Source organism: Echinops telfairi, unplaced genomic scaffold, assembly GCF_000313985.2.
Source record: "Echinops telfairi isolate 266 unplaced genomic scaffold, ASM31398v2 ScPeMD7_3533;HRSCAF=4204_0, whole genome shotgun sequence".
In the NCBI taxonomy this organism is placed as follows: Eukaryota; Metazoa; Chordata; class Mammalia; order Afrosoricida; family Tenrecidae; genus Echinops; species Echinops telfairi.
The window spans coordinates 66,673,230-66,690,114 of record NW_022107431.1 but is presented as its reverse complement, the minus strand read 5'-3'; the positions used below and the strand labels follow the sequence as shown (position 1 = coordinate 66,690,114).

At 44.2% G+C, this 16,885-nt stretch overlaps 1 protein-coding gene across 1 annotated transcript in view; it reads left to right on the top strand.

Moving 5' to 3' along the window:
- Positions 1–2,169: 2,169 nt before the first annotated feature.
- The window catches only part of BACH2 (BTB domain and CNC homolog 2), a 315,667-nt gene continuing 300,951 nt past the window's right edge, over positions 2,170–16,885 (top strand). The window contains exon 1 of the mRNA XM_004710922.2: positions 2,170–2,262. The gene's annotated coding sequence lies outside the window, so the exon portion shown is untranslated. The remainder of the gene's footprint in view (positions 2,263–16,885) is intronic.

The window sequence follows — 16,885 nt, the reverse complement described above, 5'->3', positions numbered from 1 at the left end:
CTCCCGGCTATGTTAAGTGGGCACTCCTGTGTAAGTGAGCCAAGACATAGCTGAGGAGGAAGCGTGTAAGGAGCATTGCCTTGAAGCTCTGAGAAAGACACATCACTGTTTCTCCTGGAAATTCAGAGTGCAATTTCTACCTGTTAATTTCTGTACCAGTCCTTTTACATTGATTGAGATGTTGGGTTTTTTTTATTTTGAAATAGTGAGTACCCAGGCTTAAACAATGTGAATTCTTGCATTTATGTATGCTGCAAACTCAGAATCTCAGAGTCGTTGTACATAATAGTTAAAATGTGTTTTTGCAGTGATGGGATGTGGTATGCGTCTCAAATAGGGAGTGACCTGCAATTTCCTCTCCTTACCTTCTGATTTGTTACAAAGAATTTAAATATTATGCTCATAGAATAGTAGTAGTACGTCTGGAGTAGTAGAAATTTATCTTCTATAAATTCAGATGTTGAGACTACATTGCAACATCATTTTCTTCATAGTGCAAGAGTTAAGCTGGGCTTCCTTATATGCTCAACTCTGCAGACGTCTCTACCCTATGTCAGGCATGCCCTCTCAGGGATAAAGGCCAGTAATTAAGAACTAAACATGGTAGGGGCGCTGATGGCTGCTAACCACAAGATCAGCAGTTTGAACCCACAAGCCACTTCATGGGAGAAGAGGAGGCTTTCTATTCCTGTAAAGAAAAAAGTCTCCGAAACCCACAGGGAAGTTCTCCCCTGCCCTGTGTGGTCGCTCTGAGTCAGCACTGACTCCATGGCAGGAAGGCAGTTTTAAAGGTAGCTCTGTCACGCTAGTGAAACAGTAGTATGTACTTTAAAAAAATAAAAAGCACATATAAACTATCTTAATGATAAAATAATAACAATATAGAAAACTAGAGCTGCAGTTCTAGCTCCACTTCCAATTCCAGTCTATATAAGAAAGTTCACATTGATAAATCCCTTCTTAGACACAACCTGGATAAATCACACATACACATATCGTGTATGATTATAAAGAACCTTACAATGTTTTGTTCTCCTCCCCAAACCATCCCTAAACATACCTCAAAAGAAAAAGTGAAATTTATTGAAGTGTTGAAGATATTTTCTTCCTCTTTTTCCTTGTTATTTAACTCATCAAGAATCCTGGAACCATACAGTAAACGACTGTATTAATTCAACTGTAATCTGTAATCCAAAAACCAGTTGTTATTAGTTGCCAGTCAGGTGGCTGTGCCACGTGGCGACTACATGTGCAGAAGAACATTGCCTTGTCCTGGAGTCCTAGACCAGCTTCATGACCATTGGCATCTTTGGGTTTGCTATTGTTTCCATTTCCCTTATTGAAGGTCTCTGTCGTTTTCAACAACCCTCTACTTTACCAACCATGGTATCTTCTTTTAGTGATTGGTCTTCCTGATGTTATATCTAAAGGAATAGTGTAGAAGATTTTATCTGTTAAGCCTTAGCAGTGATATAGTGAGACTCCAGCTTAAACATAAATATCTTTTGGGGAATGGCAGTTAGTAGGTTCTAGGAGGTAGGTTCTTCCTCTCCCTTTCTCCCATCCAAGTACTAACCAGGCCGGACCCTGCTTAGCTTCTGAGATCAGACGAGATCGGGCACATTCAGGGTGGTATGGCCATAGACAGTTCCTCTCCCTTTCTAAGGAGGTCAACAGCCTCTCCTGGAAACAGGAATAACTGGTCTGCCTGCCTTGTTGATCAAGGTGTCTCTGCACACAGTACCCAGAAAACAAACAAAATCAGCTCACTGCCATTGACTTGATTCTGACTTACAATGGTGGTATAGAACAGTAAAACTGCCCCTTTGGGTTTCTGAGGTTGTAAACCTTTATGGGAGCAGAAAGCCTTAGATTTCTCCTACAGAACTGCTGGTAGGTTCAAAGACTGACCTTATGGTTAGTACCCTATTGAGTTTAAATTTGAATTTAATTTAAATTACATACAGTGACAAATTCAGCCCCACATTTGCTGTTCAGATATTTCAAGTGTTCAGTGGCCCAATGTTGCTAAGGACTACCGTAGGAGACAGCGCAGATAGAGATCTTTGCCATCATGGTAGATGTCCATTGGACCCAGGACTGCTGGGGCCTTCCTGAGCACCAGGTGATGGATGTCCCCTGTGTTTGTGTCTCTCTGCAGCTGTTGCTTCGGGAAGCGAGGGCTCCAACGAGGACCTTCAAGAGCTACCCTGCATTGTGACATGTCTGATCTCTCCCTCCTGTCCCTGCAGCCTGAACAAGGTAGGAGGTTCTCTGGGGTTCAGCACTTGTATTTTCTTTATGAGACTATTATTCTCCTGGTTGCGTATCTTTTCATACTGTGAGCAGGCTATTTCTCCTGCCGGAAACATCTTGGACGTTAGAGAGTTGTCAGACCCTATGTGTGTGCTGTTCACATGCCAAGCTACTGGAGCTGGTGACCACTTGGTGATTGTATGGTGCTCGAGGACTCTGAGTGCTGGAACACTGCTACCCTGTTTCCCCGAAAACAAGACAGTGTCTTATATTAATTTTTGCTCCCAAAGATGCGCCAGGTCTTATTTTCAGGGGATATCTTATTTTTCCATGAAGAAGAATACGGTACACATTTATTGTTTATCGTTTTATTAAAAGAGACCTCACATTTCCTGTCTGCTCCGGCTATGCTGTGGCCAACAGTGAGCTGCGCGACGGCGCTCGTCGCTACGGTCCAGAGTCCGGAGTTGCGGTAGCTTAGGGGGGTCTTATTTTCAGGGGGATGCCTTATATTTCAGCAAGAGGCAAAACTGTAAGTAGGCTTTATTTTCGGGGAATGTTTTACTTTCGGGGAAACACAGTCATATAACTGTGGTTACGAGAGGACTCCCAAGTTCTGAAACCTGGTTAATCCAACTGTTGGCATGAATATTGGAATATGGAGCCTCACAGACTAGACCAACTGGCTTTGAATCTGAGCTCTTCCTAGCTACCAGAGGAGTGACCTTATTCAAATAGTTTAATTGCTCCATGTCTCAGTTTCCTCATCATTCTAATGTTTGTTAATAATGGTCTCCACCTTGTCTGTTTTAAATGAGTTAATGCATGTACTACTACCCATTATTACACCTGTCGACATTAAGAACACCTGAAAAACACATTAGCTGTGGGTTTGTTTGTTTGTTTAATTTATGCCGGGGAGACTGTTAGCCCTTAGACCAGCGGTTCTCAACCTGTGGGTCGAGACCCCTTTGGGAGTCAAACAACCCTTTCACAGGGGTCGCCCGATTCCTAACAGTAGCAAAATTACAGTTATGAAGTAGCAACAAAATTATAATTTTATGGTTGGGGGGGTCACCACAACACAAGGAACCGTATTAAAGGGTCGCAGCATTAGGAAGGTGGAGAACCACTGCCTTGGACATGTTTGCATGAGAGTCTGAGGTGCATCTGCAGCGCTTATCCTTATTGGCTGATGGATCAGGTAAGAAGTGTTTGATTGCCAGGGCACTCTGAGGATAAAGGATAGCTACAGCTTTGCCTTTAGCAGAGCGCAGACAAGGTTGGGTCAACAGAATGAATGTTCAAATGAGGTCCATGCCAGCAGTTCAGGAAGCACCAAAGTTCAGGAGCACACACCTCTGGGGAAGGATAGCATAAAGGGGGTGACGTTTTGAGTTGAAACCTAGGGGATAAGTAGAGATGTCCTGAACAGAGAAGAAAAAGCAAAGCATTCCAGGTAAAGGAAATAGTCTGCATGGTTTAGGCACAAAGGCATATAAAAACATACAGCATGTTTAGAGAATGATGACCTTTGGGCTGGGTGGAGCAGAGGTTCACAACATGGACATGAGTGACTTGTGGACTAGTAGCATCCCTTTTTCCTCTCCCAAATCTTGGCCACCAAAAATGTCCCCGGAGATGGCCTAATCATCCTTGGAGGGCAAACCTGGACTAGAGTGTGGCATGCGAGTAGAGGTTGGGGAAAGGTCCAGATCCTGAGAACTCCTGCAGGACTGATAACAGAAGTGACATTTCCAGAGGCCTGGGAAAACAGGTATGATAACTTCATCATCCATGGCCTGTGACAGAATTTGGACAGTCGTTTTAGGCAATTTGGTCTTGAAAAGGTTTTATAGAATCCCCAGGTTTTAGAAAGCCTGTTGAGCTTGTTGGGATTCTTTTAGTAAGGACACCACTCCACCCCCCTTTCCAGTGGTGATTTTTCTCGTGGCGTTCATTCTGCTGCTCAAAGGTAAGAAGGGCTCCCTTCTCCTCTGGTGCTTTGGGGCATGCTAGGAAAAGTTCTGTGCGTCTATCCACTTCTCCGGGTCAGTGTTTCATGGTAGACTGTGACTGCTTTACTGCATCTGAAAGCCAAAAACAAGAAGCTTTCACGAGGGTTTTATTTGACTGAGCCAAATCAACGAGAAGGAAACCTTTTGCTGAGTTTATTTTTCTTCTGGCGTAAACACTTACCTTTAAGACATCTCAGAGAAATGGGCTTTTAGAATACTGGAAGGTGGGCAAGATATCTACCCCAGGGATCTGAGAGGTAGGGAAGAGGAGGGGAAGGTTCTTGTGCACTTAGAGTTCTGTAATCTCCTGTGTAGAGTTATTATGAGTCAGAATTGACTCAACAACCATTTTGGGTTTATTTTGTTTTTTGTTTTTTCACCGAAAATCAAAGATCACTCCTGGAAAAAAAATCTCATGTTGGCAAGAAAAGTTTACTACCATGGCTTCTGCCCATGTTTCTGCAGGGCAGCTCAAAACTTGATGTTACAGGCTCTTTCTTGACAGAAGGTGGGAAGCAGACTTCTCAGAAATTGTGTCTCAGTAGGTGTGTCTGCTGCCTGAGAAGCTATGTTCTAGGTGAGTGCCCAGTGAGACTTCATATTATGTTAATTTAAAGCAGTGATTAAACATGATGTGTAACCATTATAGGTCCGCATTTTTTTTTTTTTTGGTATGGTTTTCTTGGCATAAGACAAAGAGTAGGTCACCCTCTGGGGAGGAAACTGCTCTTGTTGGAACAAATAACACCAGAGAATCATCTCCTTAGAAGAGTCACAACGCTGGGAATGTTTCCGTGGGTGTGACTGATTTTCTGGGCAGACTTGTTCCTAGAAAGTTAGAGACACTTGAATTGTGTGCTCTCTTCTTCCGTTTACATACACTGTAATCCTCTCTTTCCTCCCCCCCTGCCCCCACGCCCCCACCCCCAGCTAATTGGAAAATCTTAATTAGGAAAATGTCAGGGCAGGAATTAGGCCCCAGTGCACTGGGTTTTCTCTTCTGGACACCACCAGGCCAGCGTGGATTACCTTAGGCATCGATAGTGCTCCTTGGGGGTATCTTCTAGAGAAGATACCTCTAGAAAACAAAACTTAGAGAAATGGCCTGGGCGTGGCAGTTTTTCTCATGAGCAGGCTGACCTCGTAGCCAGGCCCCTGCTGTCCACCAGAAAGGGCCTTTCATGCTTCATGTTCCTGCTCAGGCCCGGGCCTGAGGTGCAGCAGGAAAAGGTGCAGGCCTTCCTGTAGGGAGCTAGCACACACACACATCACTTTGTGATGGCAAAGAAGGCGGCCCGCAGGCCTCCCTGGACACCTGCTCACCGTGATCCGATGCCCTGTTGTGAGGCCAGCACACATGGCGTTTGTCAGTTTGATGCTCACCGCACAGGATTTGTACAGAGAAGGTACCCTTGCCCGTCTTTGCTCTTGAATAGTATCTGAGGGGGCTTCAAAGAGTTCATGGCAAGAATGGAATGAAAAGAGCATGAAGTTTTTCCATGAACTTTTGAAGCCCCTCCCACCCCATAAGCAGCCGTGAACAGTTGTCCTTCTGAGCTTTCTGCTCCAGCTGTATATGTTAAAGAAATTCGGGGCACACATATTTCCCAGGATTCTCATCCTCCCACCCCTCTGGGATAGACAGGAAAACTATATTTCTAACGTCCATGCTCGTCAGCTCTTAGCAGACTTTCCAATCATTAGATTGATCAGAAACCTCATAATTGCTACTTGATGGGGAGGAGGGTGGGGTAGAGTCTCTTCCATAAATGGTGCTGGGAAAATTAGATTTCTACATGCAGAAAAATGAAACAGGCCATGTGCCTCACACCATCTACAAAAACAAATTCAAAATAGACTAAGGACCTAAATGTGCAAACTAGATCCAAAAGATTCTTAGAAGAAAAAGCTGCATCAGTGCCATAGGCCTAGTGTTAAACAATGGGTTATCAATTATAGTCACAAAAGTACAAGTGACAGAGGCAAAATTAACAAATGGGGCCTCATAAAAATGTAAAACTTTTGTTCATCAAAGAAAATGGGAGGAAGAAAAACAGAACCCACGTATCTGACAAAAATCTAAAACCCAAATATATATAAACTTTGACAACTTAACAAAAAGACACATGACTAAATTAAAAAATGGTCGAAGGACTTGAATAGGCATTTCGCCAAAAAAGACATCCAAATGGCTAGCAGACCCATGAAAGGAAACTCAGCATCGTTAGCCTCAGAGAGATGCAAACAGAAACCTGAATGAGATACCATTCAGTTATACTAGGATAGCTGAGATTAAAACAATAAAATAAAATAACAAATGTTGATGAGCATGTGGGGAAGTAGGACCCCAGGAATGCAAAATGGTACAGCCATTGTGGAAAATATGGTAGCAGTTCCTCAAAAACACGTAAAACAGAACTACCCCATGACCCACGAATTCCACTCAGGGGTGTACGCAACTCCAAAGCTTGAAAGCAGAGACTCAGACTAAAACTTTCGTGCTCCTATTTACAGCAGCGCTGTTCACAGTGGCCCACAGGTGAACACAACCTAGGTGCCCATTAGCAGACGAACGGATCCACCAAAAGTGGCCCATCCATACCATGGGATGCTTCTCAGCCAGGAGGAGAGGCGAAGTGTGGGCACATGCTACAACATGGATAGAGCTTGAAGACACTGTGCTGAGTGAACTAATTTAATCACAGAAGCACCAATAGTTTAGAGCCTGTCTTATATTAAAAGACAAAAAAAATGTACTGAGAACAAAGTCTGATCGTGGCTCTCGGGCAAAGAGAAGGGAGAATGGGGTTAAAGGGGACAGAGCGATGGCATTGAGTAAAAGTAGAGGTGCACAGCTGATCACTGTCATTTCTGTCCATAAGGTGTATACTTGTAAAGATGGAATTGGCAAAAGCCGTGTGAGGGGCATACTGACAAAAATGACGGCAAAAAAGAGTAGCTGCTGCAGCTGCTTATGTCCAAGGAATGATAGCGTGGGATTTGGTCCGTTCCTTGGTTTGGAGATTTGGGGTCACGTTTCATGGAGTTCTGCATTAATTACCCTAATGACATGTTTTGTGCTTCTGCTGTACCTCTACGTTCACTGCATAGTGCTTGCACTCTTAAAAGCTTGCAGGGGACCAAGTACCAATAATCGGCCTCTATTCACTTGGATCAACCGTAAAAGGAAGTCGGGTATAACAAGGGGCTATGCCACATGTAACGTATTGCCTCCATGAAGTTGCTGCTTCCTTCCCGAGCTGGACAGTGCCTGGCTACTGTTCCTGAACATTTTGATCAGAGATTCCACAGAAGCTTCCCCTGATCAAATGGGGCATAATATAGAACAGAATTCAAGTCTCATCAATTGCATATGACTCCTGGATCCCTGTGAAGATTGAATGGATTCCTGAAACCATTGCTCTGAAGTAGTCTTTAAACCATAAAAAGCAAAAAGACCCTTACAAATCTTCTGAAGACTGAACAACAGCTTTATTTAACGAGTAAAAAAGATAAACCTTAACTGTTTGCTCTTTTCAGATCTGCATGGGATCAAATTCATAGCAACTTAAAAACTAAGCAAGGAATCTTAGGGGACCGTGAGTTTGTATAGATGGGGGAGGAACATCTCAGAAAAGACGCGTGAGAACATTTGCACCACTTGAAGAATGTAATCTATGTCTCTCAATGGTACCTAGAGAAACTGTTGAATTGGCGCAGGTTTTGTTGTGTATATTCTTAACAATAAGAAAGTAAATTAAATATGAACATTAAAAACAAAAAATATTTGAACATTAAAAACAAATTTTTTCCAAACTCTTCATACTTTCTGCATTCTTGTGTGTTATCTTGTTACTGTTAACCAAACCCACTTCCGTGGAATCAGTCCCAACCCATGATGAACTTACAGCACAGAGTAGAACTCCTAGGGCTTCTAAGCTGGTGTATCTTTACAGAAGCTGACTGTCTTACTTTCCCCCAAGGAGATGGCTGGTGGATTTGAACCACCAACTCGTCAGATAGCAGCCTAATGCTATAATCCACTGTATGACCAGGGATCCCGTTATTCTGTAAAGTATATGAAGAAGCTTCAGAAGTTCTTAGACAAGTTGAAAGAGAAGGTAATGGAATTTTTCCATGAACTTTTTAAAGCTCCTGGGATATAATGGATTATAAACTTGTGCTAAGATGAATAATTAATGTTTCAAAATTATTTGTATTATCTGTGTCTTATGCTGCTGAGAGGACTTTGGTTTGCCATGGAAAGGGAAAGAATCGATAGCCAAGTGTGAGGAACATTTAACAGGATGGGACTTTGCAGAGGCTAAGTCGGTGGGATATGCTACATCCATAAATACACAAAATACACAAAAATACACAAGTGAGAGCAGTGTTAGACCCCTGAAAGCCCTCCCATCAGCAGGAGCAACCTGGGGATTCTCAGTGTCTCCCGCCTGGTCATCATTTTCATGAAGACATGTCATATGCTCTTCCCTGCCTTACATTTATGAGGCCCTGATGGAAAAATAATCAATTTTTCAGTTATTATACAAAATGCTCCTCCCCCTCACCGTGAAAATTAATCTTCCTGAGCACTCTTTCTTTCTGGTTATGTTCGAATAAACCCAGATCTGGTTTTTATTCCTTTGGATAAATGCCATTATATCAAATGAAGAAGAATCATGCCTCTACTCTTTGCTAGTGGGTGGATGCTGCCATCTTGCTTAATATCTGCCCCCACGTAATTTTTTTCTTTGCATATTTTCAGTATTTAGCACCACATCCTACTGTACCAGGTTGGAGGCAGTTTCACCTTTACTCTCAGATCAGTATCTCTATAGTCAGCTAAAAAGTAAAACTAAAATTGAGTTTCTGTCTCAATTTAGTGTTTTGTTTTTTTTACATCCCCTTAACACAAAGCTGTTAAGGTCAGAATTCATTACTGCAAGCTCCCCCACCTGACCCTGCTGTGTGCTAGTGTCTGAAAGTCCATGGATTTTAGGTGGCCGGTCCTTGTGGGTAAAGCTCCCTTCCTCCAAACAGAAACGTGGCAAATTAATACTCTGTGCCCTGCATTGTGCTTTCACTGTGTGAGGAACAAAGGTTTCTTCCGACTACAGCTTCCCTTCTGGCAAAGAAGAAGGGACCCATCCTATCTCAGAGGCTTAAGATTTAGACAGAAAGCTGTTGTTGAAACAGGTTTCTGTTTCAAACATCAGACACTCTCAGGGCAAGTTAACCAAGCCTCTAGATGCAGTGGAAAGAACGTGTTGACTTGAGAATGTAGGAGAGCTCGCGCTCCTTCCCTTTGTGGGATGACCCCCATTGGTTTCACCAAATGACCAGTCGACATTTAATGAGCCTCTGCGCATTTTCCTGAAGGCTATCTCCAGTTTGCCTTTGTGGCAGCCTGTAATGAACTATAGCACCGTATAAAAATGGACACGCAAGTTAATACGAATAAAAATTAAATGACCTTGATATAAGGAAGATCTTATTAGTTTCTACTTCCCTGAGATTTCGGACACTGAAGCCCTTCTCGAGGACAGTCCCACACCTGGGGAGTCAGTCACCAGGTGTCAGAATGGGCCCCACAGCCGTATGTGGGGTGTTTTGCTTGTATGAATTTCTAGTTCAGAAATTGCAAAGGAAGGTCATTTGTAAAAGCTCAAAAATTATTTTCATCAAGAAACATACTGACTATTTTAAAAGACGAGCCAACAAGGTGAGGGATTCACAACATATGCGCCAATTGATAAATAAGATAAAGCTGAGCGATCTAATAGAAAATAGGCAGAGGGCAGAAAGAGGAAACCAAGGGGAAAAACGTGATCAATAACATAAGAATCCAGCCTCTCCGGCATTCAAAGAAATGAAAATTTAAATGATGGGAGATTCTATTATCTGCCTATCAAATTGGCAAGGATCTGTAAAACGTACTCGGTGAAGGTGAGAATTGGAATACCGGCCGCTCTCACACCCAGACCCCCATTACCATCCAGTCATCTCCTCAGACTGCTGCACTCTCTCCTGCAGAACAGCCTGGTGGCTTCCATCCACCAACTTTTTAGTTACTTGGTCGGGGAGGGGACACATTTCTGAATTTCCAAGGAACATGTGCTGGAGCAGTGGCTGACGTCTACTTCTCTGAAAAGCAGTCTTCACGGCCCATGGTTCAAGGTGAAACGGAGCCTTTCTGTAGAGCCAGAGACCTCCAGGTCTGTTTCCCCCAGCCCCAGGGCGGGGGGCGCTCTGAGCTCTTGCTGAAGGACTCACGTGGCGGGCACCCATCTTAAGTCCAAGGTAAATTGACGCTTCCGACGGAAAGGTTGGACTTTAAGTTAAACACCACACTAGGCCCCAGAGGAGTCAAAAGGATCTGTTTTGACACGGCTGTAATACGGTTTCAAGTCTAAGAGGCCTAGTTGTGAATGATCACACGCTCTTTGAAATGTGGCTGCAGCCACGGACCAAAGCAAGCTTCCCTGGGAGGACCAAGGATCCTCGGTGCAGCGTTTTGTTCTTTTTCAGTGGCATTTTCACACACTTAGTGACTGTCACTTTGGGAATCTTGGTCAAGCTTATTTTTTCTTTGATTTAAAGAGAGTGTCTAGAATTTTCTTGATTAAAATGAGATTTTTTTTGAAACCAATGAACTGCCCTATGCCAGCCTCCATGTAGAACTTAACACAGCGCGTAGACTGAACTGGTAGGTTCTTGGCCTTCTTCAGAATTTTGCACTGAGCTGACGCACATGGCATCCCGGTGAGTCCAAACTGACTGGGCCAGTTGATTGGGTAGTTTCTCTCCAAGGCTTCTCCTCTGGTTTACTGAGCAACACCTCCTGTCGGGACCGTCTGGACGCTTGGTTGGATGCTGCGACCTTTCTTCAGTGTGATGGCTGCTGGTCCCTGTAACAAAGACGCTAGCGGATTCTGGCCTCGGTGAACAGAGGAATGCTTCTGTCTTCTTCCTTCCCTTCTCCAAGTCCTCAACTCTGTTGTTAGGAGACCTAAAGGGCTACAATTAAGTCACATGCAATTTAGTTCATTGGTGATTGGAAGCATGATTATTGAGTTAGTTATCTGTGGTTGTCAATCTTTAGAATAAAAACAAGGAACTCAATTTGCCTGATTTTGCAAAATGATGATCTCCAAGAGTGGGCTTGCTGTATGTGAGGAGAAATACATAACAGAGAGGTGGTTTCCAACCCACTTATTAATTTGAGTCTCTAATTCGTGAGAGTGGCTTTTCTTCTCCCCTTTTGTGGTGGAGCGACCTTGGATTGTGGGGCTGCTGGCACCAGCTCCAGCTTCCCATTATCGTGTCTCCATGAAGTATGGCTGCTCTGCAAGTTGCTTTCAGAGAGCTTTGTGCTTTTGAATGCGTGTGCCTCATTGGCTTTGTTTTCGAAAACCCTCACCCTGGGTGATGAAATTTATCTTTGTGCCAGGTAGAGAAGGGATGCTTATTTGGAGTGCATAAAGCTACACGATGTGCCCAAATCTGTGTGTCATTGTTCACAGCACACGCATAGTCTTAGTCTCAGGAATAACAAATGTTTAGGTTCAAATGAAAACATTTAGATCTGAATCTGTGTTCTGCTTGTGTGTTTATTTGCTCCATCTTCCTTACATATGAGGAGTTTTCCTACTTCTCACCACCTCCAGGCTTTAATAAGGTGGCAGCGTCTTCCATTAGATAGAAATGTAAGCAATTAGCAGGAGAACCAGCTCTAGCCAGAGAGGTACAGTGCCATTGCATGTCATTGTCATCAAGGAGCACCTATTAATTAGAGCAGTAGGGAAACCACAAAGAGTTAGGGGGGGCCGGCTGGGGGTGGGGGGAGTGTAGATGTGTTGAGTGAAATTAGCAATATCTGCTTTTCTTGTTATTGCTTCAAATCCAACCCATAAACAATTTGCTGTGACAGTGCTAGGCTGGGCCGATGGCATTTCAGATGAGGTCTGCTTGCAGCTAAAAATAGCCACATATATTGAAGATCAGAAAAGGAATATTAAACAATTGAAATTTTTGTGAAAGACTGATGCGGATTCATTGTGATAATTTCCCCAAAGGCACATTAGTAATGCTGCTAAATACAGACTTTAATAGACTTTAATAATGTGTACTTTAGAGTCCTGATACACAAAGGAATAATGTATAAAACATTCATTATGGAAAATTGCTACCTTTTTTATTTAATAAGAAATCTGTTGAAACAAAACCACGGCACTGCCTATGGCATTAGGGACTTGGGTGTTAGTAGGCTGCAGAATAATTGCCACCTTCTTTTTACTCACCCCCACCCCCGACTATTTTACTCAATCTGCAATCATATTTACTTATTTGTCCCACGAGTGAAAATGGGGAGCGGAAAGGGAAGCTAAGCGCTTGGATCGGATGGACCCTTGTTCAGATTTGGGGATGTAAAGAGTTGGCTCTCAAGCTCACGCAGTGGCCTCACTAGCAAGCAGGGCCATTCTGTTTCTCTCTCAGGAGGGTGGTAGAATGTTGACACAGAAATGCCAACAACTGAGTAGCCACTCAATAAATGCCTTCGTTCCTCCAGCTGTTTCCCTTGATAGGACCTGTTTCTATGGATGACAGGGGTGGAGGCGGGAGAAATGGGGCGGGGAGGAAGGTGGGTCAAGAGTAGGAAAAAGCAATTAGGAAGAAGTCTTGGTGAGAGCTCTGTAGCCAGGCCTTGCATTGGATTTCAATTGGATTTCATTGAGTTGCTGCTGAGAGAGGAGACGAGTAAGAAGCAGATGCTCCTGGAAGAACAGTGGAGGCATTTATCTCTTTTAATGAGATAACATCATTCGCGTGACAAAGTGCAGCGAATCGATCCTTGAAATGGACCGCTGCTCTCTTCCCAAAGTGGTTACACTTCACAGCCCAGGAATCTGCTGAGTCACGAAGTCGGCCTCCTCTGTCCCGTCCGTCTGTAGAACCACTGGCTCTGATCTCGCAGAATAGAACCACACCCCGGGGATCTCACAGAGGCCAGAAAAGCAGACTAATTGGATAAATGAGGGGATCTGAGGTGATTTATTAAACTGCTCAGATCCTCTGTAATCAAGGGCCCTCTGAGAAAAGGCCGGGCTGACTTCTGCAAATGGCTGCGCCCCCTCACCCCCCAACTCCCTTCGCCTCCACCTGCTCTCCCCGCTCTCCGTCTGCTTCTTGGTGTAATGTCAGAAACACTAATCATGTCAGACTGTGACACTGATGGCCCTGACATTCACAACAAAGAGACAGGAGGGAGAGGGGAAGAGCTGTGGGGGGAGGGGAGGGGCGGGAGGCACAGCACCGGGCAGGTGTTTTATAGGACATGAATTCCATCACTGCAGAAGGACCTGCCTTCTGGACAGATCACGTCCCAGGGAAATGAAGGCGGGGGCGCAAGGTGGATTCTGATGGAGAACAAAATGAGGCTGGGAAGATGTGATGCCACTATTTCAACCCCCACCCCACCCCCTCGCCCCTGCCTCTTGGATCTTAGAATGAGGCCTGTATTATAATTGTGGTTGCTATAATTTCTTCTCTCTCTCTCTCACACACACACACACACACACACACACACACACACAAAAGAAAGGGGCTTTGGAATTTCTTTTTCTTCCTCCCGTCCATTATCCCAGCTTTTCTCTTTGAAGCAAAGCAAAGTTAAACACAGATCCTAGCAGGAATTGTGTGTTCTCTGTGATTTTCCCATTTCATTATCACCAGATTCCCATAGTTTAATCTGAGCAATAGCATTTCAGGAGAGACGTCATTGGTGAAGGATGCTTCGTTCAGACTGTGACAAAGCTGAAGAAAGTTCAGTGCCCTCCTCCTGCCTTCTTGCCTGTGCAAAGCTCCCCACCCCCAGCACCTGCTTTAGGATGCTGGGGTCGGGAATGCCGGATTGCCCACTCCCCAGCAGTTGCAGTGGCCTGACTGTTGCCAGGTCTGAATACCTCTGAGACATGTTCCTGCCTCGGGACTTTCCCTGTTTGGTCTCTAGTCTCCTGTCTTGGATCAATCAGGACCTAGAAGCTGCTGCCACATCTCACATATGTTTTGAATCCAGACGCTGTGATTTAAATCGAGCCCTGAGCACAGACCGAGTCACCCAGGCTTCCTATAAACAAGAGAGCCAGCCATCGGCTCAGTTGTTCAGGTGTTTTGAATGGCATCTCTGCGGCTAGCTAGAAGAAGCCCTAGTGGTGGAGAGGTGTGGGTGTTGGGCTGCTAACCACAAAGTCAACAGTTCAAACCCATCAAGTTGCTCTATGGGAGAAAGAGGAGGTTCTCTGGTCCCATGAAGATTTACAGCCTTGGCCCCTCAAAGAGGCAGTTCTACCCTGCCATATCGCGTCACTCAGAGTAGGAATGAACTTAGTGTCAGTGAATGGGCCAATGGGCAGATGGAGCGGTACAGATGTTTAAACACTTGCTGACTGCCCCAGAGTTGGCATTTCAAACCTACTAGCCCTTGTGGTACACGTGGTCAGGAGTTAGGCTGCGAACAGGCAAGCCAACATTCTGAAACTGCCAGCTGCTCCCTGGGAGAAAGATGAGGCGCTCCTCCTCCTTCCATGGGGGTAGTGCGACCCTGGCCCTTCGGTTCCCATGGCCCGATGGCAGTGAGTTTGGTTTCTCTGACAGGCACCTGAGGACGGGTCTGGTGATCTGCTTCCAGAAGGTCACAGCCTTGAGAGCCCGTGCAGCAGCTCGGCTCTGCACACCTGCAATCACCATGTCAGAATCACGTAGACCGCACCGAGTACCCAGCGTCGAAGCCAGGACCGTCCACTGACCCTTTTCTTTGTGTAAGAAACGAAAAACTCTAAATGGCAAACAGTCTATTTATCACGTGCTAGTCACCCTACCACGAGGGTAAGTAACCGCTGCTGTCGCTTGGTAAGGTCAGAGGAGCGCACAGCAGCTTCTCTCCAGGTTTGATCCGAGTGTAGTGTTGATTGGAAATAGAAATCAGATCAGTGAGATGCCACATCACCTCTACGAGGATGGCTCTGACCAGAAAAATAGAGAACAATAGGTGTTGACCAGAATGGGGAAAAATGAGAACCTTCATCGCTGGCTGGTGGAATTGTAAAATGGTGTGGAAATCAGTTTTAGCGGGTCCTCAAAAAATATCTTATGTACCAGCAATTCCATATGTAGTTATCTCCCCCAAATAATTGAAAGCCGAAATATAAATACTTGTATACATAGCTCATTGTAACATAATTCATAATAGCCAAAAGGTAGAAACAATCTAAATTCCCTTCAACAGGTAGATGAATGGATAAACAAATATTATATCTACACAGCTCAGCCATAAAGACAAAAATGTAATCCTATTATGTGCCAAACATGGGCCAACCTTGAAAACAGTATACTAAGTGAAGTAAGTTGAAATCAGGACAAGGATTATGTGATCCCAGTTATATGAAATAGCTAGAATTTGGTGGATGCATTAGAGACCAGTGTTTATTTAGCGGTTACTAGTGGCAGGAGGGAGGGGGGAGGGGAGCGTCATTATTCCTGGGCCATGGAGTTTCTGGGAAAGGAGTGAAAGCATTTGGAAACAGTGGCAATAGCTACATCACCTGATGCACACAGTGAGTGTCATTGAACTGTACATGTGAAAACATATTGAAATGGCAAATGTTGTAAATACATTATTCTTCTTAAAATGTTCATTGAAAACACTGGAACAGCATATTACAGAATTTTGGTCCCCAATATCTAGCTAAAGAAAGCTTCATTGATTTGCACTCCTTGTTAGAAATGCTTCTCTGAATTAGGGGTGGGAGGAGTAAGAAACAAATTATAGCATAATTTAAATTATGCATATGACTTTAGTATCGCGCATTAGTCAAGATCCTTGAGGAACTTCTACTCTGACTGACAAAAGAGAGTAACTTATACTCTGGAAAGGGTTTGGGGCAAATTCTCCAAAATAACTTCCTGTGTAAACTCACATTTTCTTTGAAGTTTCTTTTTATCCTAAGAATTTACCGGGATTGCTTCCTGTGGTAGAGCTGCATCTGTTTTCTTGTAACTTTTGAAATTGCTTTGCCAGCTAAGTCATGTGACTTGAAGTAATGCTGGCTGCGATAGTAATTCAGTGGTTTGACACAATGCAGGCCATTTGCTTGTTTGGTTGCCATTCCAGTGTGCATGTTTGTGATCGAGAAGGGTTATTGTTCGGGAGTAATTCAGAACTCCTGAGTTCAGACGCCTTCCCCTTTGGCTCTGCTGTCTTTGAGACTTGTGGCTGTCTGCATCTAACTGATGGCAGGGCAAAGAGTGTAAGAAGAAGGAACATTCACTTCTTCACAGCCGTGACCTTGATGTATCAACATCTCGTGGCTTCCTGTGCATCGGTAATAACTAGATGGAGCCTGTGGCTGAATTGTGACTGGACTGGATGGACATGAGCCCACCCCTGTCTGCAAGGGAGCAATGGGAGGATGTGTCATGTGTCTGCTGAACCTTCCAGCGTTCATGGGCTTTTAAAGAGGTTGTAAGAGTATCTCATTCGAGCATTTTTGAGAATTCCATGTTAACACAGCGATGAATAAGGAACCCTGGTGGGCCAGTAGGATAAACAT